A 26,050-nucleotide genomic window follows, 5' to 3' on the forward strand; every position below is an offset into this window, starting at 1 on the left:
CGTGTTCATGATACCATGTGTAAGGATATTCACGATTCTAGACTGTAATTCATAAACAATATATATATAATCCTATCAATAATCTTAAGATTGTGGAATTACATGATTTTCACAAATTGTAAGATATAAGAAAATCAGTCAAGAAAAACATATAAGAATCGGGCATAATGTTCTTGACTTAATCCAGCGGAAGGGAAGAACTTGGTCTTCCATTCTTGAAAAAATCAATTTTCTTTTCTCTCTCTTTACCTTGAGTATTCTTTCCAGATTAGAATGTGATGGAGTTATGGTATTCTTCTTTTAATAGGCAGAAAAATGGACTATCAGTTAATTCCCACTTATCATCAAAGTGGGTTTGTGGGGAGTTATAACCATAATTAACTTTCCTAATTTTATCCAAATACTAATTTAACAAAATATATTCGTTAAACCAAAATATTATATAAGCCACACGTGAGCCATATTTTACATTGGCTTGAATCATGTTATAGTGTTTGGTTGTGCAATTAGGATCATATATAACACTTCTTGGATTATGTTAGTTGTTTTACTTACTCTGTACCAGACTTTTAATTAATTTATCGATAATGGTGGATATATTATTAGGATATTCATGGTGGAGATATATTTACGGGTGAGCAAAAAATCAATTTTCTTGAATAATTCAAATGAAATGAAAAAGAGAAGTCCAACGTAATAATTCGATGAATTGAAAAGATCAAAGCAAGAGTTGAAGATTATAAGCAGCAGTAACAAATAGAGAAAATGGGAGAAACAAGAATGGTAACCAGCTACAAATTAAAGTTAATCAGCTCAATCAGACTGTTTTTCCTTACCATCTCATAGACTCGATGCTTGCTTTTCACTCAAAGTGTATCAATCTCTTTTATAATAATTGTAACGTGCAAAAGTAAAAGGCAAAGACGAAAGTAGGAAAAAGAAACAACAAAAAGAACTTCTCAATTTCATATGTACTTTAAGTAATGGAACTTTTGCTGTGTACCTTTCTGCAGATATATTATATATATATACGCTGTACAAAACCATAGTGCCAATTGACATAATGTAAGCATAACCATGTCTTAAGTTTGTCTGATTAACTTAGTAATAACTCAACTAATTCTTGCAACTAGAAAATGGAGTCCTCACACTTGACGATCTCATGCACACGTCAAGAATAATGTCTTTTCAACTTCACAATTGCGATTTTAAGGCAGGAGGAGTATTGTCTGTGATGGCACAATTTCTGGTGTCAGTGATGGAGTTGAGTCTTTCTTTCGTGGTGCTGCTGCAACAAGCGCCCTCCGTGCCAACAACCCCATCAATTTCTCGGTCTTCATCCTCTCGTTTAGCTCACCTGATTCAAACGAAAGAATCGTTATTCATATGATATCCTCTTATAAATATACTAAAAAGAATAAAATTGACTTCTTTTTCGCTTGCTAAAGGAATGATAATGAAATAATAAAAAATCCTTACTGGTGTGTGTGATGACGAAAAATTCGCCATTTGCTCTGGCAGAAGCAGACAATCGGACAAGGATAGGGGTTACGACTGTAAGGACAGCCCATAAGAACAATATCAAGAGCAAGGTTCTCCCACTCATTTGTTGGAGAGATGATCGATGAACTAATGTTTCCTCCAAGGATTTATGTTGTAGGGAATATACAATGTTGTTGGGGTGCTCCAACAAGACCTTTTAATTAGCTGGCCATGTTTCAGGAACCAGTCACTATGATGATATTAAAGAATTCCAGACAACTAGTACTTCTCTCAATTGGACATATATTATATGTATAAATACTTTTCCATGTCTAAGCAAAAGTCAGATACTTTTGATAATGACATTGTGATTTTGGTTCTTAAGTTGTTACACCAATTGAGTGTATATGATTAAGAATCCACCTGTCATATCCTCCTATAATATGTCAAGCTTAGCCTATGCAGGATGATAGTGGCTTGATCAGTGTTTTTTAAAAAAAAAGAAATCATAACTCAACCATCTTGACTTCGACATTACCTCAATAATATACGGATATTTAAATTTTTTAATTGTATTTCCTTTTAAAAAAATAGAATGGACGTAAATAGAGTTGCAAGGATTAGGAGGATTCCTATGGTTAAACTTCAACTCATTTGAGATTGATATGGTTGATTCATTTTCTTTTCAGAAGGAAATTGTGCAAGATAAAACTAACATGCGATACAATTGATTAAAGAGTTCAATTCAATTGTTAAGACACACGCTGTCCAAATTGTTTAACCAAAAAATAGAATTTTAGTCAAAGCTAGAATTTAGAAGAACGCGGGTTACTGATAATCAAAAGAATACGTAGAAGAGAATAATTTGGAGTAACCAGAATGTAATCAGGAGAAAAACAAGTGAATCAGAGTATATTTCAATTGTGTCTGTCCTTACAAGTGACTAGATACCTCCCTTTTATAGGTGTCTTGAAGGTATGCGTTTCCTTCAAATCATAATGAGGCTATTATGAATAATTAAAGACATTAAATGCTACGTTACACAATCATTGTAATCAAAATAAATTCTCTAACGTATCCGGTATTTAATGCCTATCGAATTCCGTATCTGCGCTCTTTATCACTACTAGAATTCCGGAAAAAGGCGACCAAACTTTAGCGACCAAACTTGGTCTATCAAGAAAAGCGACCAAAGTTGGTCACTAAATTGGCGAAAATAATAAAATAATTATTTGATATACATTAGCGACCAAGGTTGGTCGCTACTTGCTCGCTAATTTTGTCAAAATATTGACCGGACTGGTCAGACTTGCTTGGTCAAAGGTATACTGAGATTAGCGACCAACGTTGGTCGCTACAGGGGGACCCACTTATATAATTATAATAATTATAATATTATTTTAAAAAAATTATAAAATATAAATAAATATAACTTAAATTAGCGACCAAAGTTGGTCGCTAATTAAGGGGTAAGCAGATAGCGACCAACTTTGGTCGCTAAAATGGGACCCAATTATAAAATTTTAATAATTATATTTTTATTTAAAAAAATTTATAAAATATAAAAAAATATAATTCAAATTTAGCGACCAAAGTTGGTCGCTTACGAAAATAGAGACCAACTTTGGTCGCTAATCTGGGAATCGAGTTCTAACGTTTAACAATTATATTATTATTTTAAATATTATATAAAATATAAATAAATTTGATTTAAATTTAGCGACCAACTTTGGTCGCTAATTTAAATTTATGTATATTTAGCGACCAAAGTTGGTCTCTTTTCAGGTCAACAATGGTCAAAATTAAAAATCACTTTTGTATTTACTATCTAAATAATATAAATGTAACCCGCTAACACTTTTGTAATACAAAGGATGAATAGACTAAAATATACTCTAACATGCTATATATGCAGTTAAGCAGTACTACGAAGCGTGCGTGTATGCCTTACATACTCAGTACATTTTTTTGTACTGATGCCCTATTTCACGGGGCCTGCCTTTCATGCCCGCAGGTGCAGGTAGGCAAGCTGACGGCCCCTCTTCTTAGGATCCCTGACCAACGAGAGTTGGCATGCTCCATTTGATCTAGAGTTGCTTTTGATTTTGGTACGATATATTTGTATATGTATGTATGTATGTATGTATGTATGTATGTATGTATGTATGTATGTATGTATGTATGTATGTATGTATGTATGTATGTATGTATGTATGTATGTATGTATGTATGTATGTATGTATGTATGTATGTATGTATGTATGTATGTATGTATGTGTATATATATATATATATAAGCTATATACGATATAATATTAGCTAATGCACTAATACTTAGTGTATAGTATATATCTTAAGCTATACATATAGTATAATATAGTATAGTATAGTATAGTATAGTATAGTATAGTATAGTATAGTATAGTATAGTATAGTATAGTATAGTATAGTATAGTATAGTATATATACTAAGTGTATTATATATCAAGGTATATTCGATATATATAGTATAATATAGTATATAGTATATAAGCTATATATATATATATATATATATATATATATATATATATATATATATATATATATATATATATATATATACACTATATACTCCAATATATACAGGGACGGGTTCTTTTAGGTATTAAAACGTTTCGACTTATATCAATTAATATATATATATATATATATATATATATATATATATATATATATATAAAAGCTATATTCGATATAATATTAGGTATGTATATATAAGAACATGAAGCGCTCGGAACACAGGGACGGATTCTTTTAGGTATTGATACACTTGTAAATTGATTCATCGACTTATAACCTACTCATATGCATGTATATATATTAACAATAAATGAAAATGTCTCGACTTATATCAATTAATATATGTATATATGTGTATATATATATAAGCTATATTCGATATAATATTAGCTAATGCACTAATACTTAGTGCATAGTATAGTATAGTATATATATACTAAGTGTATTATATATACTAAGTGTACAGTATAGTGTATTATATAATACACTATACTATATATATAGTATAGTGTATATATATATATATATATATAAAAGCTATATTCGAGTATAGTATAGTATAGTATAGTATAGTATAGTATAGTATAGTATAGTATAGTATAGTATATATACTAAGTGTATTATATATCAAGGTATATTCGATATATATAGTATAATATAGTATATAGTGTGTGTGTGTGTGTATATATATATATAAGAACATGAAGCGCTCGGAACACAGGGACTGGTTCTTTTAGGTATTGATACACTTGTAAATTGATTCATCAACTTATAACCTACTCATATGCATGTATATATATTAACAATAAATTAAAACGTCTTGACTTATATCAATTAATATATATATATATATATATATATATATATATATATATATATATATATATATATATATATATATATAGCTTAAATTGAATTAAAATCCTAAATTTATACTACATATGTACATAATTTTAAATTTAATTTTTTTAGAAATAGCGACCAACTTTGGTCGCTATTTTGGTCAAAAAGTCAAAAATTATTTTGCTTTTGGTCGCTATTTTTAATTCCAGTGTCAAAATTGGATTTCCCCTCCCATTCTTTCAAAAAAATTCCCCAAAATCTCTCTTTTCTCTCTCACACTCAAACCCCCCCTCCGACTCCCAGCAGCAGCGGCGCCACCCACGCCACCGATGACCATCGACGGTAGCAGCTCCACCGCCGGCGACCTCCATTCCCAAGGTAGGTTTCTTTCTCCTTTCTTTGTTTTTTTCGAAATACAGTGATTTTGGCTAATTTATCCATGTTAGGGTTCAAAGTTATATATTATTTGTTCAACTATGTTAGGGTTCAAAGTTAATTTCTCCATATTAGGGTTTAATTTCTCCAAGTTAGGGTTCAAAGTTATATATTATTTGCATTTTTTAGGGTTCTTATTAATACATTTAGTCCAAAATATTTAGTTTTACCTACTAATTTGGGGAAGAAATTGTTTGAAGAGAAGAAACCATAAGAGTTGCACCTTTAGGATTATGTATTGGAATTTTAGTTTATAAATTAAAATTTTAGGATATGACTTGAACTTTTGTGAATATGAGTTGAACCTTTAGGATATGAATTGAACCTTTAAGATATGAATTGAAATTTTTGGTTTATGTATTGGAAGTTTAGTTTATAAATTAAAATTTTAGGATATGAATTGAACTTTTGTGGATATGAGTTGAACCTTTAGGATATGAATTGAACATTTAGGATATGAGTTGGACTTTTAGTTTATGTATTGAAATTTTAGTTTATAAATTGAAATTTTAGGATATGACTTGAGCTTTTGTGGATATGAGTTGAACCTTTAGGATATGAATTGAACATTTAGGATATGAATTGGACTTTTAGTTTATGTATAGGAATTTTAGTTTATAAATTGAAATTTTAGGATATGACTTGAACTTTTGTGGATATGAGTTGAACCTTTAGGATATGAATTGAACATTTAGGATATTAGTTTATGTATTGGAATTTTAGTTTATAAATTAATATGACTTGAACTTTTGTGAATATGAGTTGAACCTTTAGGATATGAATTGAACATTTAGGATATGAATTGAACTTTTAGTTTATGTATTAGAATTTTAGTTTATAAATTGAAATTTTAGGATATGACTTGAAATTTTGTGAATATGAGTTGAACCTTTAGGATATGAATTGAACCTTTAAAATATGAATTGGACTTTTAGTTTATATATATATTGAAATTTTAGTTTATATATTAAAATTTTAGGATATGACTTGAATTTTTGTGGATATGAGTTGAACCTTTAGGATATTAGTTTATGTATTGGAATTTTAGTTTATAAATTGAAATTTTAGGATATGACTTGAACTTTTGTGGATATGAGTTGAACCTTTAGGATATGAATTGAACATTTAGGATATTAGTTTATGTATTGGAATTTTAGTTTATAAATTAATATGACTTGAACTTTTGTGGATGAGTTGAACCTTTAGGATATGAATTGAACATTTAGGATATGAATTGAACTTTTAGTTTATGTATTGGAATTTTAGTTTATAAATTGAAATTTTAGGATATGACTTGAACTTTTGTGAATATGAGTTGAACCTTTAGGATATGAATTGAACCTTTAGGATATGAATTGGACTTTTAGTTTATATATATATTGAAATTTTAGTTTATAAATTAAAATTTTAGGATATGACTTGAACTTTTGTGGATATGAGTTGAACCTTTAGGATATGAATTGAACCTTTAGGATATTAGTTTATGTATTGGAATTTTAGTTTATAAATTGAAATTTTAGGATATGACTTGAACTTTTGTGGATATGAGTTGAACCTTTAGGATATGAATTGAACATTTAGGATATGAATTGGACTTTTAGTTTATATATTGGAATTTTAGTTTATAAATTGAAATTTTAGGATATGACTTGAACTTTTATGGATATGAGTTGAACCTTTAGGATATGAATTGAACCTTTAGGATATGAATTGGAATTTTAGTTTATGTATTGGAATTTTAGTTTATAAATTGAAATTTTAGGATATGACTTGAACTTTTGTGGATATGAGTTGAATCTTTAGGATATAAATTGAATATTTAGGATATGAATTGGACTTTTAGTTTATGTATTGGAATTTTAGTTTATAAATTGAAATTTTAGGATATGACTTGAACTTTTGTGGATATGAGTTGAACCTTTAGGATATGAATTGAACCTTTAGGATATTAGTTTATGTATTGGAATTTTAGTTTATAAATTGAAATTTTAGGATATGACTTGAACTTTTGTGGATATGAGTTGAACCTTTAGGAAATGAATTGAACCTTTAGGATATGAGTTGGACGTTTTGTTTATGTATTAAAATTTTAGTTTATAAATTGAAATTTTAGGATATGACTTGAACTTTTGTGGATATGAGTTGAACCTTTAGGATATGAATTGAACATTTAGGATATGAATTGGACTTTTAGTTTATGTATTGGAATTTTAGTTTATAAATTAAAATTTTAGGATATGACTTGAACTTTTGTGGATATGAGTTGAACCTTTAGGATATGAATTGAACCTCTAGGATATTAGTTTATGTATTGGAATTTTAGTTTATAAATTGAAATTTTAGGATATGACTTGAACTTTTGTGGATATGCGTTGAACCTTTAGGATATGAATTGAACCTTTAGGATATGAATTGAAATTTTTGGTTTATGTATTGGAATTTTAGTTTATAAATTAAAATTTTAGGATATGACTTGAACTTTTGTGGATATGAGTTGAACCTTTAGGATATGAATTGAAATTTTTGTGTATGAATTGAACTTTTAAGATATGAATTGAAATTTTTGTGTATGAATTGAACTTTTGTGGATATGAATTGAAATTTAGGATTGCGGGAGGATTTTGTAGAAGGGGTTGATGACTTTATTAGACATGCAATGCAACTTCCACCAAGAATAACTTAGAAACAGTACATGGCATAGTGTGCCTTTAATTGTTGTTCTCATTAGCGACAATGATGATGCGAAGACAATGACATGTGTTTCAAACAGTGATGGTGTAGGTAGGAATTTAACATTTCCTAAATTGATAAAAGAAATGGTTATAGAGGAATTCTCTACTTCATTTTCCAAGAGGAAGTAGAGAATTCCTCTATCTGCTTAGGAAATGTTAAATTCTTACCTACACCATCACTGTTTGAAACACATGCCATTGCCTTCTCATCATCATTGTCGCTAATGAGAATAACAATTGATCAAAGACACACCCTGTCGAGTACTGTATTCAAGTTACTCTCTGTATCTAAGTTCATCCCGAGTAATAGTACCACGAGGATAATCACCAAAGCCACCAGACAACTTTATGATGCCAATGAAGTAAGATGAGTTATTCAATGAGACTCGTGTTGTAAAGAAGAAGAAAGAAACTGATCCAGAAAGGTGGGTCGAGGGTCGAGCCTCGACTATACATGTAAGTTTTTTACTTTTTATTAAGTATTTTGATTTACTTTTATATAAATTTTGAAATACTAATTCAATATAATTTTTCTTATAGGTTCGCTTCACAACTGATGTGGGGGAATTCATACGCAGTCAGCTACCTAATGAGTCGGGCGAGACAATCCAACTTTCGGATGAGGATGCTGAAAGAACACTCCTTGAGTACTTTATATACTTTGAACTAGGCCATAGAACCAGTTTTCGAATGGGCTTGTAATAAGCGTTAACTTAGTTTTGTTAGCTTAATGTGTTAGTTCTATTGAACTTTATACTTTGTTGCTTTTTATTGTTGTTGTTTATTGTTGTTGTTGTTGTTGGCATAAAATACATGTTTAGGATTTTTGGTAAGCTGGCAGGTGGTGTAGCTGCCAAAACAGGCATTTTCTGGCAAAAATATACCAAGAAAAGCGACCAACTTTGGTCGCTAATTGGTCGCTTTTCCCTTAAAAAAACAATTTTCTGGACAATAGCGACCAACCTTGGTCGCTATTTAACCCAGATTTCTCAAAAGCGACCAACTTTGGTCGCTATTCTATTTAAAAAAAATAATTTCTGGAAATATAGCGACCAAAGTTGGTCGCTTATAATTAAAAAAAAATTATTTCTTGAAGTTAGCGACCAACTATGGTCGCTTATTTTTTAAAAAAAATAAAAAAATAAATAAAAAAGCGACCAATCTTGGTCTCTATTTTCCAGATTTTAAAATATAATATTTGGATTAGAGACCAAAGTTGGTCGGTTTTTTATGATTAATAATAAATAAATAAATAGCGTGTTTTACATTTAGAGACCAACTTTGGTCGCCAAAATTATATTATTAAAATAATAAAGCGACCAAAGTTGGTCGCTATAGTCTTTACCCGGAATATTTGGTCCTTTTACCTTAGAGACCAAAGTTGGTCGCTAATTAGCGACCAACTTTGGTCCCTAAAATAAAGGGACCAGCAATATTGCGACCAGGCATGTTTGGTCGCTTTTTGGTCGCTTTTAGGCCTATAAGCGACCAACTTTGGTCGCTTTTTGTGGTCGCTTTTTACCGGATTTCTAGTAGTGTACGAATTCAACCAGTTCCTCTTCCCAGATTGTTACGAATTCTCATCTAGTACTAAATCCTTCAAATGTCCTCCCGTGCCTCTTCCTTTGCCTTTGCTCGTTTCCATTGCTGCCCGTGACTCTTGACTAATTATAATTCTTTGACTATTTGACCGGTCCACATGTCTCAACATATATAAATTCAATTTTTCCCAATACAGATAGTCCCCCCACTTTCCATTTATTCATCAATTGAATATTTGGGAAGTGGATTTCATTAAAACGAGAATTTTTGTCACCATTAATGCTATGACAAAACTGACGCTTCAATTGTCACTTCCATTTAATACTTCATGCACGTGTCGATTTTCCATTGGCTCTGCAGTTTTTGCAGCCTTTTTTCAAGGTTTTTACGGTGCCACTATTAACGAAGTGCCAGTTATCATAATTATGGTATTTCCACCTCTGCACTTCTATCTTTGGCGGTTGCTTATCGGTATAAATATAATTTTTTCCTTTGTCTTATCACATAAAGATTATTGAACACTTATTTCTCCAAATCTTTGTTGACTTCTTCCTTAGACCATTCCTCTTCGATATGTCTTCTCCAAGCCCTAACCCTGAGAGAGTTTCCATTACTGACTCCTTCCCTAATGCCCCTGTTAAGCATAGAAGGGGAGGTAGACTTTGTAGTTTAGGATCTACTCGAGGAGGTGGTTCGTCTATGCCTTCTTCTAGTTTTGGTCCTTCCTCTAGAACCATAGGTTCCCTTCTCAAAAATCTTCTTCAAGGGGTAAAGACCTGTGACGACCCAAGGGATCATCACCGTAATTCTTCCTTGTTCCGTGCTCCCGAGGCCTTGAAAACCTCGCTTTTAGTTGTCTCGATTGGCGTGCACAGTTCGGGCGCGTAGCCGGAAAGTTGTCGTATTAGAATATGTGAATTATGTGAAACATTTGATGAATTTTGGTATAAATATGCATAATGTTGACTTCGGTCAACATTTTGGGTAAACGGACCCGGACCTGTGATTCGACAGTCCCGGAGGGTTCGTACAAAAATATGGGACTTGGGCGTGTGCCCGGAATTAAATTCTGAGGTCCCAAGCCCGAGAAATGAATTTTTGAAAGAAATTGTTTTTCTGAAATTTGATATGAAAATTTGAAATGAAAAGGAGTTAGAAAATATAGGTATCGGGCTCGTATTTTGGTTCCGACGCCCGGTACAAGTCTTAAATATGTGTTAAGCACTATCTGTAAAGTTTGGCTAAAAACGGACGTCATATGACGTGTTTCGGACTAAAAATGGAGAATTTGAGTTATGAAAGTTGAAGAAAAGAAAATCATGTGTTTGAGGCTTGATCCTATGTATATGATGTTATTTTGGCGATTTGATCGCACGAATAAGTCCGTAAGATATTTTTAAGGTTGTGTGCATGTTTGGTTTGGAGCCCCGAGGGATCGGGTGAGTTTTGAATGGGGCCCGGGAGGTCTTGGACTTAAGAAAATGCAGGTTCAAGTATTGCAGACACCAGCGCGGCCGCCGTCATTTCCGCGCGGTCCGCGCTGGAGCCGCGCGGCTGCGATGCATTTTTGTGCGGTCCGCGTGGCTGAGTCTGAGGGCTAGGGTTTCAGGTTAGCCAGCACGGCCGCACCAAAACAGTGCGGTCCGCGCTGGAAGGGTTTAGAGAAGCCCCACTTTTCTCCCACTCGGCGCGGCCGCAACACATTTTTGTGCGGTCCGCGCCAGGTCCTCAGAAAGGTATACAAGTTCGGAAATCTCAGTCATTTTTCAATTTTCAAAAACCCAAAACCTAAGAGGCGATTTTCCAAACAACTTTTCTTCTCCAAAACGATTGGTAAGTGATTTCTAACTTAATTTCTTTATCCCTTAACATCTTTTAATATAATTTCAACTTCAAATCAAAGATTTTCATGGGGAAAATTGGGTGTTTTGGGTAGAATCTAGGTTTTCTACAAATTGAGAAGTTGGACCTCAATTTGGGGTCCGATTTAAAAACAAATCATATATTTGGATTCGTGGGGGAATGGGTAACCGGGTTTTGGTCCGAACTTCGAGTTTCGACCACGTGGGTCCGGGGGTATTTTTGACCTTTTTGGGAAAAATCTTGAAAAATCTATTTTCATGCATTGGGGATGATTCATTTAGTAGTTATTAATGTGATTAAGTAACTTATGACTAGATCCGAGCGGATTGGTGGTGGAATCAAGAGGTAAAGCTATACTAGAAGCATGAGTGGAGTTTGGAGCATTCGAGGTAAGTGTTTGTTCTAATTTTGGCTTGAGGGAATAGGATTAGGATGATATTTGCTACTTGCTAATGTGGAGTACGGTGTATAGGCATGGTGACGGTTATCTATGCACCGGAGTCTAGCATGACCGTGAGTCTTGATTGCTTTTAATTCGAATAATGTGACACAAACTCTTTGTTTATTTGATAAGTTTCATATAATGTGAACGGTTGAGGAAGAATGATTTAAAAGGAGAATGTGTTGTGAATACTCCCTTGCCGGAATGTGTAGACTGATATATTTATTCTCCCTTGTCGGGATATTTTGGGCTGTTAGTTGTACCCTTGCCGGGTTAAAGGTATTGAGTTGTTATTCTCCCCTGAAGGGGTCTACTATATGAAGTCAGACATTATGAACTATAATATGGGATCGTGTGGCACGCCGTCCACTTATATATGATATTACGGGATCGTGTGGCACGCCGTCCACTTATATATGATATTATGGGATCGTGTGGCACGCCGTCCACTTATATATGATATTACGGGATCGTGTGACACGCCGTCCACTTATATATGATATTATAGGATCGTGTGGCACGCCGTCCACTTATATATGATATTACGGGATCGTGTGGCACGTCGTCCACTTATATATGATATTATGGGATTGTGTGGCACGCCGTCCACTTATATATGATATTATGGGATCGTGTGGCACGCCGTCCACTTACATATGATATTATGGGATCGTGTGGCACGCCGTCCACTTATATATGATATTATGGGATCGTGTGGCACTCCGTCCACTATATATATATATCATGGGAACCGGAGTTTCTTCTGTTTATTTCCGATATTTCATTTTTATCTGTTACTCCCCGATAGCATGTCCCCTCCCAGTTTTACTTCGTATTATCTTGTTATTGTTTCCTTGCACTTGTTGTATATATATCTGTACAGGTTAACTGTGGTAGGTACTGTCTAGCCTCGTCACTACTTCGCCGGGGTTAGGCCAGGCACTTACCAGCACATGGGGTCGGTTGTGCTGATGCTACACTCTGTGCATTTTTGGTGCACAGATCAGGGAGCAGCTTACGGACCGCAGCAGTAGGACTTCTGGGAGCTATCTTCAGTCCAGGGACTCTCGAGGTAGCCTAGCTGGCGTTCGCAGGCCGAAGTCCCTTTCCATGTTTTTTTTATTTATCTTGTATCAGACAAACATGATGTATTTTCCCTTCAGACATTGATTGTAGTATTCTGTAGTAGTCCGTGAGCTAGTGACACCAGACTCTGGGTAGCATTTTGGTTCAAACTTCCGCACTTTTGGTTTTTAGTTGCTTTAGATTTAAAGTCTTCCGCTTAGATTTTGTCTCGTTTATTATATTGTTTGAAAGAAAGCAGGAAAGGTGTTTTGAATATTTGGCTTGCCTAGCTCCGATAGTAGGCGCCATCACGACACCCGATGGTGGGAAATCCGGGTCGTGACAAGATGGTATCGGAGCTCTAGGTTACTTAGGTCTCACAACTCACGGACAAGCTCGGTAGAGTCTGAGGGATCGGTACGGAGACGTCTGTATTTATTCCGCAGAGGCTACCGAGTTAGGAAAAACTTCACCTTGTTCATTCTTGTCGTGCGATTCTGTTCCTCAAGTACTGATTGTCCTTCCACTCTGTTCTTTCGCAGATGGCGAGGACACATGCTTCCTCTTCTACCGCGCAACAGCCTGATCCCCCAGCAGCAGCCCCTATTAGAGGCAGAGGGCGAGGCCGAGGCCGTGCCAGAGGCCGAGGCCGGGGCAGGGCTCAGCCCCGAGCAACATTTCCAGCGACGGAGCCTCAGGTCGATTTTGAAGAGGAGGTTCCGGCTCCAGCTGTTCCAGTGGGCCCAGCTCAGGTCCCAGAAGGTTTCATAGCCACTCCAGTGCTTCAGGACGCTTTGGTCCGACTGGTGGGCTTTATGGAGGGCATTTCTAGAGCGGGTTTGCTTCCCGCAGCTCCAGCCACATCTCAGGCTGGGGGAGGAGTTCAGACTCCCGATACTCGTACTTCAGAGCCGGTAGCTCCTCAGGCTCAGGTTCCAGCAGTTCAGCCAGCTGTGGCAGCCCAGCCAGGTATTGCGACTCAGTCCAGTGATGGTGCGGCTATGTCCGCGGATGCTTTGTGGAGGCTTGATCGTTTCACCAAGCTCTTCACTACTACATATAGTGGCACTCCCTCAGAGGATGCTCAGGATTTCATATTCAGCTATCATGAGGTTCTACGGACTATGGGCATTGTAGAGACCAATGGGGTTGACTTCGCCACTTTTCGCCTGGCAGGATCCGCCAAGACTTGGTGGAGGGATTTTTGTTTAGCCAGGCCAGCAGGGTCGCCATCATTGACCTGGGATCAGTTTTCAGAGTTATTTCTGGGGAAGTTTCTTCCAGTTACTCAGCGAGATGCTCTTCGCAGGCAGTTTGAGCGTCTCCAGCAGGGTCCTATGACGGTCACCCAGTATGAGACCCGGTTCATTGATCTTGCTCGTCATGCCATTGTGATACTCCCCACCAATAGAGAGAGGGTGCAAAGGTTTATTGATGGGTTGGCCCAGCCGATCCGTGTTCAGATGGCCATGAGTGCCGGTAGTGAGATTTCATTTTAGGAGGCGACAGATGGTGCCCACCGGATAGAGATGGCACTTGCTCAGGGAGGTGGTCATGGGTCTGATAAGAGGCCCCGTCATTCTGGTAGATTCAGTGGTACCTCGTCTGGAGGTAGGGATTCTTATGGTAGAGGCCATCCTTCGAGGCCCTTTCAGTCAGCTCTCCAGGCTTCTCATGGTACACCAGGTGGTCGTGGTTCTCAGCCGCAGTATTCTGACCAGCAGCTCTTCAGTTCACCATCAGCACCTATCAGTGCACCACCACTTCGTTATTCTCAGCAGCCGAGGGCTTGTTATACTTGCGGCGATGTGAGTCACATTGCCAGATATTGCCCTCGAGTTTCCAGCAGCTCGCAGCAATAGGGTTTTCGCCTGATGATCCAGGCACCAGTTGCCCCACAACCTGCCCAGCCAGCTAGAGGCGGGGGTAGAGGACATAGAGGTGGATGTAGAGGTTTTAGAGGTGGAGCTCAGACTGCTAGAGGTAGGGGTCAACCAGCAGCAGATCGTCCCAGGGATATGATTCAGGGAGGTGGGGCCCAACCCCGTTGTTATGCTTTGCCAGCCAGGCCAGAGGCTGAGTCATCAGATGTTGAGATTACAGGTACTATTCTGGTCTGTGATAGGGATGCTTCTGTGCTATTTGATCCCGGATCTACGTATTCATATGTGTCGTCCTATTTTGCACCCTATTTGGTTATGCCTAGTGACTCGTTAAGTATTCCTGTTTATGTGTCAACACCGGTGGGTGATTCTATTGTGGTCGACCAAGTTCATCGTTCTTGTATCGTAGTGTTTAGGGGTCTTGAGACCCGTGTTGATTTGTTGCTTTTGGACATGGTCGACTTTGATGTTATATTGGGGATGTATTGGTTATCCCCGTACCATGCTATCTTGGATTTCCATGCCAAGACCGTGACCTTAGCCTTATCGGATTTACCCCGTTTAGAGTGGAGAGGGACTTCTGGTCATTGTACCCGCAGTGTTATCTCGTATGTGAAAGCTCGGTGTATGGTCGAGAAGGGATGTTTGGCCTACTTGGCGTATGTTCGCGATTCTAGCGCGAAGGCCCCTTCTATTGATTATGTGCCCGTTGTTCGGGAGTTTCCTGAGGTTTTCCCTTCAGACTTGCCGGGTATGCCGCCCGACAGGGATATCGACTTTTGTATTGATTTGGCCTCGGGCACTCAGCCCATTTCTATCCCGCCATATCGTATGGCCCCGCCGGAGTTGAAAGAGTTAAAGGAACAACTGCAGGACTTGCTTGAGAAAGGTTTCATTAGACCCAGTGTTTCGCCTTGGGGTGCGCCGGTGTTGTTTGTTAAGAAAAAGGATGGTTCGATGAGAATGTGCATCGATTACCGGTAATTGAACAAGGTTACAATTAAGAATAAGTATCCACTGGCGAGGATCGACGATTTATTCGACCAGCTTCAGGGTGCGAGGGTGTTTTCAAAGATAGATTTGAGATCTGGCTACCACCAGCTGAGGATTTAGGGTGTCTGATGTCCCTAAGACAGCATTTCGCACTCGGTATGGGCACTATGAGTTTTTGGTCATGTCATTTGGATTGACTAATGCCCCAGCAGCGTTCATGGAGTTGATGAACCGAGTGTTCAGACCTTATTTGGACTTGTTCGTGATAGTCTTCATTGACGATATTCTTATATACTCCCGCAGTCAGGAGGAGCATGAGCAGCACCTCAGAGTGGTCCTTCAGACCCTAAAGGATAGTCAGTTGTATGCTAAGTTCTCAAAGTGCGAGTTTTGGTTGAGTTCGGTCGCATTCCTGGGTCATGTCGTATCAGCCGCAGGTATTCAGGTAGACCCGAAGAAGATAGAGGCAGTCAAGAACTGGCCTCGACCAGCTTCAGCTACGGATATTCGGAGTTTCCTGGGGTTAGCAGGTTACTACCGTCGGTTCGTGGAGGGGTTTTCATCCATTGCAGCCCCTATGACCAGATTGACCCAGAAGGGTGCCCAGTTCAGGTGGTCGGACGAGTGTGAGGCGAGCTTTCAGAAGCTCAAGACGGCTCTGACTACGGCACTGGTATTGGTTTTGCCCACAGGTTCAGGGCCGTATATGTTCTATTGTGATGCGTCTCGTATTGGGCTTGGTGCAGTGTTGATGCAGGAAGGCAAGGTCATTGCTTATGCTTCGAGGCAGTTGAAGATCCACGAGAAGAATTATTCGGTTCATGATCTCGAGTTGGCCGCCATTGTTCATGCCCTGGAGATCTGGAGGCATTACTTATATGGCATGACGTGTGAGGTTTACACTGATCACAAGAGTCTTCAGTATCTGTTCAAGCAGAAAGAGTTGAATTTGAGGTAGAGGAGGTGGTTAGAGTTGCTAAAGGATTATGATGTTACTATCTTATACCACCCGGGGAAGGCCAATGTGGTGGCCGATGCATTGAGCAGGAAGTCCGCCAGCATGGGTAGTCTTGCTTATATTCCAGTCAGCCAGAGATTGCTTGCTTTGGATGTTCAGGCCTTGGCCAATCGTCTTGTGAGGTTGGATATTTCTGAGCCTAGCAAAGTGTTAGCTTGCACGGTTGCTCGTTCCTCACTATTAGAGCGTATCCGCGAGCGGCAATTTGAGGATCCCCATTTGTGTGTCTTGAGAGACACAGTGCATCGTGGAGGTGCCAAGAAAGTAACCTTAGATGATGATGGTGTATTGAGATTGCAGGGGCGAGTTTGTGTGCCCAATATTGATGGGATTCGAGAGTTGATCTTAGCGGAGGCCCACAGTTCTCGGTATTCTATTTACCCGGGCGCCGCGAAGATGTATCAGGATCTGAGGCAGCACTATTGGTGGCGTAAGATAAAGAAATACATCGTTGCGCACGTGGCTCGATGTTTGAATTGTCAGCAGGTTAAGTACGAGCATCAAAGACCTGGTGGTCTATCTCAGAGGATTGCACTTCCCGAGTGGAAGTGGGAGAGGATTACGATGGATTTCGTTACTGGACTTCCGATGACTCGGAAAAAGTTTGATGCAGTTGGGTCATTGTTGATAGGCTGACCAAGTTAGCGCATTTTGTTCCTATTGCATCCACCTATTCGTCCGAAAGGTTAGCCGAGATTTATATCAGGGAGATTGTTCGCCTTCATGGGGTGTTGCTATCTATCATTTCAGATCGGGGTACGCAGTTTACCTCGTATTTTTGGAGAGCGGTTCAACGAGAGTTGGGCACCCAGGTTGAGTTGAGTACAGCATTCCATCCCCAGATGGACGATCAGTCCGAGAGGACTATTCAGGTTCTTGAGGACATGCTCCGAGCCTGTGTCATTGATTTTGGAGGCTCGTGGGACCAGTTTTTGCCTTTAGCAGAGTTTGCCTACAACAACAGCTACCAGTCCAGCATTCAGATGGCTCCGTACGAGGCGTTGTATGGTAGGCGATGTCGGTCTCCAGTTGGATGGTTTGAGCCGGGAGAGGCTCGATTATTGGGTACGGATCTGGTTCAGGAAGCCTTGGACAAGGTCAGGATTATTCAGGATAGACTTCGTACAGCTCAGTCCAGACAGAAGAGTTACGCAGACCGCAAGTTCAGAGATGTTGCCTTCATGGTTGGTGAACGGGTATTGCTCCGTGTATCGCCTATGAAAGGCGTGACGAGATTTGGGAAGAAGGGCAAGCTCAGCCCTAGGTTCATCGGTCCATTTGAGATTCTTGATCATGCGGGAGAGGTGGCTTATAGACTTGCCTTGCCACCTAGCTTGTCAGCTGTGCATCCCGTGTTTCATGTGTCTATGCTCCGGAAGTATCGCAGAGATCCATCGCACGTGTTAGATTTCAGCACTGTCCAATTGGACAAGGATCTGTCATATGAGGAGGAGTCGGTGGCTATTCTAGACCGGCAGGTTCGACAGTTGAGGTCGAAGAGTTTTCCTTCGGTGCGTGTTCAGTGGAGAGGTCAGCCTCCTGAGGCATCGACCTGGGAGTCCGAGTCCGATATGCAGAGCCGTTATCCTCATTTATTTCCCGACACAGGTACTTCTTTCTTTTGTCCGTTCGAGGACGAACGGTTGTTTTAGAGGTGGAGAATGTGACGACCCAAGGGGTCATCACCGTAATTCTTCCTTGTTCTGTGCTCCCGAGGCCTTGAAAACCTCGCTTTTAATTGGCTCGATTGGCGTGCGCAGTTCGGGCGCGTAGCCGGAAAGTTTTCGTGTTAGAATATGTGAATTATGTGAAACATTTGATAAATTTTTGTATTAATATGCATAATGTTGACTTCGGTCAACATTTTGGGTAAACGGACCCGGACTTGTGATTCGACGGTCCCGGAGGGTTCGTAGAAAAATATGGGACTTGGGCGTGTGCCCGGAATCAAATTCTGAGGTCCTAAGCCCGAGAAATGAATTTTTGAAAGAAATTGTTTTTCTGAAATTTGATATGAAAATTTGAAATGAAAAGGAGTTAGAAAATATAGGTATCGGGCTCGTATTTTGGTTCCGATGCCCAGTACAAGTCTTAAATATGTGTTAAGCACTATCTATAAAGTTTGGCTAAAAACGGACGTCATATGACGTGTTTCGGACTAAAAATGGAGAATTTGAGTTATGAAAGTTGAAGAAAAGAAAATCATGTGTTTGAGGCTTGATCCTATGTATATGATGTTATTTTGGCGATTTGATCGCACGAGTAAGTCCGTAAGATGTTTTTAAGGTTGTGTGCATGTTTGGTTTGGAGCCCCGAGGGCTCGGGTGAGTTTTGAATGGGGCCCGGGAGGTCTTGGACTTAAGAAAATGCAGGTTCAGGTGTTGCAGACACCAGCGCGGCCGCGGTCATTTGCGTGCGGTCCGCGTTGGAGCCGCGCGGCCGCGATGCATTTTTGTGCGGTCCGCGTGGCTGAGTCTGAGGGCTAGGGTTTCAGGTTAGCCAACGCGGCCGCGCACCAAAACAGTGCGGTCCGCGCTGGAAGGGTTTAGAGAAGCCCCACTTTTCTCCCACTCTGCACGGCTGCAACACATTTTTGTGCGGTCCGCTCCAGGTCCTCAGAAAGGTATACAAGTTCGGAAATCTCAGTCATTTTTCAATTTTCAAAAAAAAACCCAAAAACCTAAGAGGCAATTTTCCAAACAACTTTTCTTCTCCAAAACGATTGGTAAGTGATTTCTAACTTAATTTCTTTATCCCTTAACATCTTTTAATATAATTTCAACTTCAAATCAAAGATTTTCATGGGGAAAATTGGGTGTTTTGGGTAGAATCTAGGTTTTCTACAAATTGAGAAGTTGGACCTCAATTTGGGGTCCGATTTAAAAACAAATCATATATTTGGATTCGTGGGGGAATGGGTAACCGGGTTTTGGTCCGAACCTCGAGTTTCGACCACGTGGGTCCGGGGGTATTTTTGACCTTTTTGGGAAAAACCTTGAAAAATCTATTTTCATGCATTGGGGATGATTCATTTAGTAATTATTAATGTGATTAAGTAACTTATGACTAGATCCGAGCGGATTGGTGGTGGAATCAAGAGGTAAAGCTATACTAGAAGCGTGAGTGGAGTTTGGAGCATTCGAGGTAAGTGTTTGTTCTAACTTTGGCTTGAGGGAATAGGATTAGGATGATATTTGCTACTTGCTAATGTGGAGTACGGTGTATAGGCATGGTGACGATTATCTATGCACCGGAGTCTAGCATGACCGTGAGTCTTGATTGCTTTTAATTCGAATAATGTGACACAAGCTCCTTGTTTATTTGATAAGTTTCATATAATGTGAACGGTTGAGGAAGAATGATTTAAAAGGAGAATGTGTTGTGAATACTCCCTTGCCGGGATGTGTAGACTGATATATTTATTCTCCCTTGTCGGGATATTTTGGGCTGTTAGTTGTACCCTTGCCGGGTTAAAGGTATTGAGTTGTTATTCTCCCCTGAAGGGGTCTACTATATGAAGTCAGACATTATGAACTATAATATGGGATCGTGTGGCACGCCGTCCACTTATATATGATATTACGGGATCGTGTGGCACGCCGTCCACTTATATATGATATTATGGGATCGTGTGGCACGCCGTCCACTTATATATGGTATTATGGGATCATGTGAAACGCCGTCAACTTATATATGATATTATAGGATCGTGTGGCACGCCGTCCACTTATATATGATATTACGGGATCGTGTGACACGCCGTCCACTTATATATGATATTATAGGATCGTGTGGCACGCCGTCCACTTATATATGATATTACGGGATCGTGTGGCACGCCGTCCACTTATATATGATATTACGGGATCGTGTGGCACGCCGTCCACTTATATATGATATTATGGGATCGTGTGGCACGCCGTCCACTAATATATGATATTATGGGATCGTGTGGCACGCCGTCCACTTACATATGATATTATGGGATCGTGTGGCATGCCGTCCACTTATATATGATATTATGGGATCGTGTGGCATGCCGTCCACTATATATATATATATATATATATATATATATATATATATATATATATATATATATATATATCATGGAAACCGGAGTTTCTTCTATTTATTTCCGATATTTCATTTTTATCTGTTACTCCCCGATAGCATGTCCCCTCCCAGTTTTACTTCGTATTATCTTGTTATTGTTTCCTTGCACTTGTTGTATATATATATCTGTACAGGTTAACTGTAGTAGGTACTGTCTAGCCTCGTCACTACTTCGCCGGGGTTAGGCCAGGCACTTACCAGCACATGGGGTCGGTTGTGCTGATGCTACACTCTGTGCATTTTTGGTGCACAGATCAGGGAGCAGCTTACGGACCGCAGCAGTAGGACTTCTGGGAGCTATCTTCAGTCCAGGGACTCTCGAGGTAGCCTAGCTGGCGTTCGCAGGCCGAAGTCCCTTTCCATGTTTTTTTTGTTTATCTTGTATCAGACAAACATGATGTATTTTCCCTTCTGACATTGATTGTAGTATTCTGTAGTAGTCTGTGAGCTAGTGACACCAGACTCTGGGTAGCATTTTGGTTCAAACTTCCGCACTTTTGGTTTTCAGTTGCTTTAGATTTAAAGTCTTCCGCTTAGATTTTGTCTCGTTTATTATATTGTTTGAAAGAAAGCAGGAAAGGTGTTTTGAATATTTGGCTTGCCTAGCTCCGATAGTAGGCGCCATCACGACACCCGATGGTGGGAAATCCGGGTCGTGACAAGTTGGTATCAGAGCTCTAGGTTACTTAGGTCTCACAACTCACGGCAGAATTGTCTTTTTACCATGATAGGGAATCTCTTAGAAACCAAGTTTCCACATTAGATCGTGTCGATACTTACCCTACTCAAATTATAGAGGTTTTGACTCCTGTGGTTCGTAAGGACTGCCATTGGAGTAATGATTTTCCCATTATTATCCCTAATCCGAATCAGAGAATTACTTCCTATTTAACGGGGTTCTCTTTTGTTTACACTTACCCTTTTACTTTAGGGTTTAGACCAGCAATTGACCCAGTCATTCTCGAATTTTGCCGTCTTCAATGTCTACTTGGGTCAAATTGGCCCAATCATATGGAGGGAAGTTGCCTGTTTAAGGCATTTAGCCACTAGAGTTGAAGCTCCTTTTACTTTTCCTCACTTGATTCATCTTTACTCACCTAGGCCTTTTCGTAATGGTGTTTTTACACTAGTGGCCAGGAGTAAGAGGGTTTTGTTGAGCCCTGAAGATGACAAGGATCGTGGCTGGTATGCCCGATTAGTTGCTGCCCCCACTGTTGGTTTAGTGGGTGAAGATAATGTCCCCTTTCCTGAGAAGTGGAATTTTGCACGTAGGTCTTTTATCCCTCTCGTACCTTCTTCTTTCAAATTTATCAACTTTACTAATTTTACCCCCCCCCCCCCTTGTTTTTTCTTTTTAGCAACCATGACAGTTGTGGGGAATGTTCCCAATTTCCGTGGTTGGGTAGATAAATTGCTGAAGATCGCGCCAATGGACGGTAGATCTTGAAAAACACTTTCTAACCGCTTTGATTGGAAAGTTAAGACTCACGGTAAGAGTTCAATTTTTTTTTATGCCTATATTCTCCTTTATTGTTTTAACTTTTATCCTTCTTTTTGTCAGGATTTGCTATTCGAGGGGTTACTGCGGAAGTAGTTGCAGCCTCTTGTGTCTCTTCGGGGACTCGTACTCCTTCGGGAACCCATATCTCTCTAGAGAGAGCCCGAGAAATAGTCTTGGGTTCCTCTTCTGCGAAAAGGAAGGCTGCTGAAGAGGAAAATTCTGAAGAAGAGGAAAATGAGAACCCGTTGGTAACGAGGCCACGAGTTAGGAGACGCATTGTTTCTGATGACGAAGCTGAAGTCTCAGTTTCTTTTACCGAACCTGTTGAAACCCCAATAATAATTCCCGATGATGACGTCACTCCCTACGACACTCGTGAGTCTATCGACCAACTTTTTGTCAGTGGATTTGGTCGTGAAGATGTTGGGCCTGTTTTAGACGAAGTACCTTTATCATCTTTTTCATTACCCATGCTTGTGATTCCTTCTTTACCGGCCCCATCTATTTCCGTTCCTTCTTCTACTGCTCTTACCTCTTCTCCTGCTCTTCCTTTGGCTATTCCCCCCTATAGTTCATCATACTAAAATGGTCTCTTCAAGTAAGAGTGCCGCTATGAGGCGGCTAACTATTGAAATTCCTGCTGAGAATAGCCTTTTGAGAAAATCAGGTCAGGCGGATATATGGCTAGAGCCTCTTATTGGCCCAATTGAAAAAGCAAAGCTGGAAAGCCATAGTTCCCTGACTTTAATGAATGACATCGTGCATGCCACTCTGAAGGTATTTTCCTTCTCTCCCACTTTTCAAAAATTTTCATCTTTGAGATTCTTATTTCTTCTATTTTCTTTTTTAGGCTAATCTCATCGGCACAGAGTTGATGAAAATAATTGCTCCTTTGGAGAAGACAGCACGTGACTCTCAATTGGAAGCAACCAATTGGAAGGGGCAATTTGAGAGTGCTCAGCTTGACATAGAGAGCTTGCAAGAGAACAAGAATACCTTAGAGCAGCGAGTACGGGCCTTAACCTCAGAATTAGCGGTTACAAAAGCTTCTTCACACTAAGCAGAGAAAGACAAAGAGCGTCTCGAGTCCTCCTTTTCAGAGCAGCTATCTAAAGCTAGTGAAGAGATCAGAGAGTTAAAGGCTCTTTTAAATCAAAAGGAAGTTTACTCTGGGGAGCTTGTGCAGAATTTGACTCAAGCACAAGAAGACCTTAGAATATCTACTGATAAGGTGCGTGCTTTAGAATGCTCCCACGCCTCTCTTCAAGCTTCCCACAGCTCTGCCTTGGCTGAAAATGAAGAGCTAAAAAATGAGATCACTGCTTGGGAAAAGGATTATGAGATCCTTAAAGAAAAATCTGTTGTTGAGGCAAGTTGGGCTTTTTTGAATTTCCGTCGTGATACCCTACTTGAATCTAGCCAAGAAAACTTCAACCTGGAGTTAGAGCTAGCTAAAATCAACGAAATTATTGAAAAGGCTCAACAGACTCAGGACTTCCCTTCTCCTGTGGATGAAGTTCCTGTGGCTGAAGCTTTTATGAATGTTGAAGTTGATACGGGTGTCATGACTATTTCAAACCCGATCGAGCCCGTTGCTGCAAGTCAAGTTGAAGCCGCGCATGCTGATGCACCTGCCCAAATTGAGCCAGCTGCTATCGATGTTCCTGCCTCAATACCACAAACTTCTTAGTGACCAGTTTTAATCATTCAAATGATTTTATTTTTGTTTTGACTTTGGAAGATAGTAATCAAACCCTTAACTTCATTTGAGGGTTGATTTTAGGAACGTCAGTCCCCAAGTCTTTTAATAGGGTAATCTAAATAATTTTGTAGTTTGATGACTAAGTTGGAACTTAGTCTTCGAAGTTTTTATCTTAAACTTCTGCTTGCTTTATTCTCGCCTTTATTTTTAAGGACTTACAGAATAATTTGCATTTTTGTTTTCTGAAAAATGCTTCTGTTAACCTCATGATTAATTTAAACATAAGTTTTATAAAAGAGGGCCCTTTTATATTCCAATACTTAATGAAGAAGATGTCTCAACTTCATAATGGTATTATCATACGACAAAAGAAACAGGAATACACATGTTTTTCTGAAATAACTTGGACAAGTTTTTATTTTTGAACCTTGTCTAGTTCCGAATAAAACTTTACATGTATTTGAATTACATCCATAACTTTCTCGTAACTGTTTTTCTTGTAACAGATTTAAAAATAAATAAATAATAGACACGGGTTTTTTCCTTATAACCCGTTTTAGTACAAAGCCTTTATCCCTAGTGAGGTTTATATTTGGCCTTAGCTCGTGGCTTTATGACTTTTACTCTACACTTGATTGGCTTTAGCTCGTGGCTTTATGACTTTTACTCTGCACTTGACTTGACTCTTTCAGGCTTGATTTTTCCTTAATCTTCTTTGCCTTCTTTATACACATGTCCGTGTATATTATGTAGTCCCCCAAGTGTTTGAGTGTTGAAGTATGAAGCCTCGAGCACTTGATAGTTTCTCACATTTGGTCCTTTCCTTGAAAAGGAAAAACATATGAGACTCGGAGGGACGATTATAGATGAAGACTGCATAACCCGTTTGTATTTCTATCAGAATAATTGTAACCATAGGCCATGAATTTTAGGTTACTCCATGTGCCTTGCAGGTCGTGACTCATCATTTAGTACGGGTTAGCATTTTGCCTATCATCTAAAATCGTTAGTAAAATCTTGACAATTCAAAAATGAGATTTAAAATGGTTATACCTGACTGTGGATTTTCTTTAGAAATAGTATCTCTTTAAATGAACAACATTCCAATGCGAAGGTAGTATCTTGCCATCCATTGTCTCCAGCTCATATGCTCTTTTTCCTGCAACATCACGCACTCTGTAGGGTTCTTCCCATGTTGGACTTAATTTCCCTATGTTAGCTACCTTTGTAGACTGAAAAACCTTTTTAAGCACGAAGTCTCCAATTTTGAAGAACCCGAGGCATGATTTTCTATTGTAGTATCGTTCTATGACTTGCTTCTGTACTGCCATTCTTATTAAAGCAGCTTCTCTCCTCCCCTCGAGTAAATCTAGATTGACCCGCATCTCCTCGTCATTAGACTTTTATGTCACCTGTGTGAACCATGTACTTGGTTCCCCTATCTCAACTGGAATTAAAGCCTCAGCTCCATAAACCAATGAAAACGGTGTTTCACCTATACTTGTTTTTGCAGTTGTGCGATAAGCCCATAAAACTCCAGGTAATACTTTAGGCTAGTTTCCTTTTGATTCCTCTAGCCGTTTTTTTAAGTTGTTGATAATGACTTTGTTCGTTGTTTCTGCCTGCCCATTACCCATCAGATGGTAGGGTGTTGACGTAATCCTTTTAATTTGCCAGCTTTGAAAAAATTCCGTGATCTGAGCTCCAATAAACTGAGGACCATTATCACATACGATCTCCTTTGGTACGCCGAATCGACATATGATATTCCGCCAAATAAAGTCTCTGACTTCCTTTTCTCGCACCTGTTTGAATGCACCTACCTCTACCCATTTAGTAAAATAATCAGTGAGAACAAGCAAAAATTTTAC

General features: G+C 38.9%; 1 long non-coding RNA gene across 1 annotated transcript; it reads right to left on the minus strand.

The window, feature by feature from the left end:
- Positions 1-948: 948 nt before the first annotated feature.
- Positions 949-1,713, minus strand: LOC142172399 (uncharacterized). Its single transcript, XR_012701745.1, has 2 exons — positions 1,480-1,713; positions 949-1,357 (listed from the first exon to the last, which is right to left on the minus strand). It is a non-coding gene; the product is annotated as an uncharacterized LOC142172399 (long non-coding RNA).
- Positions 1,714-26,050: the final 24,337 nt, after the last annotated feature.

Source organism: Nicotiana tabacum, chromosome 18, assembly GCF_000715075.1.
Source record: "Nicotiana tabacum cultivar K326 chromosome 18, ASM71507v2, whole genome shotgun sequence".
Classification (NCBI taxonomy): domain Eukaryota; kingdom Viridiplantae; phylum Streptophyta; class Magnoliopsida; order Solanales; family Solanaceae; genus Nicotiana; species Nicotiana tabacum.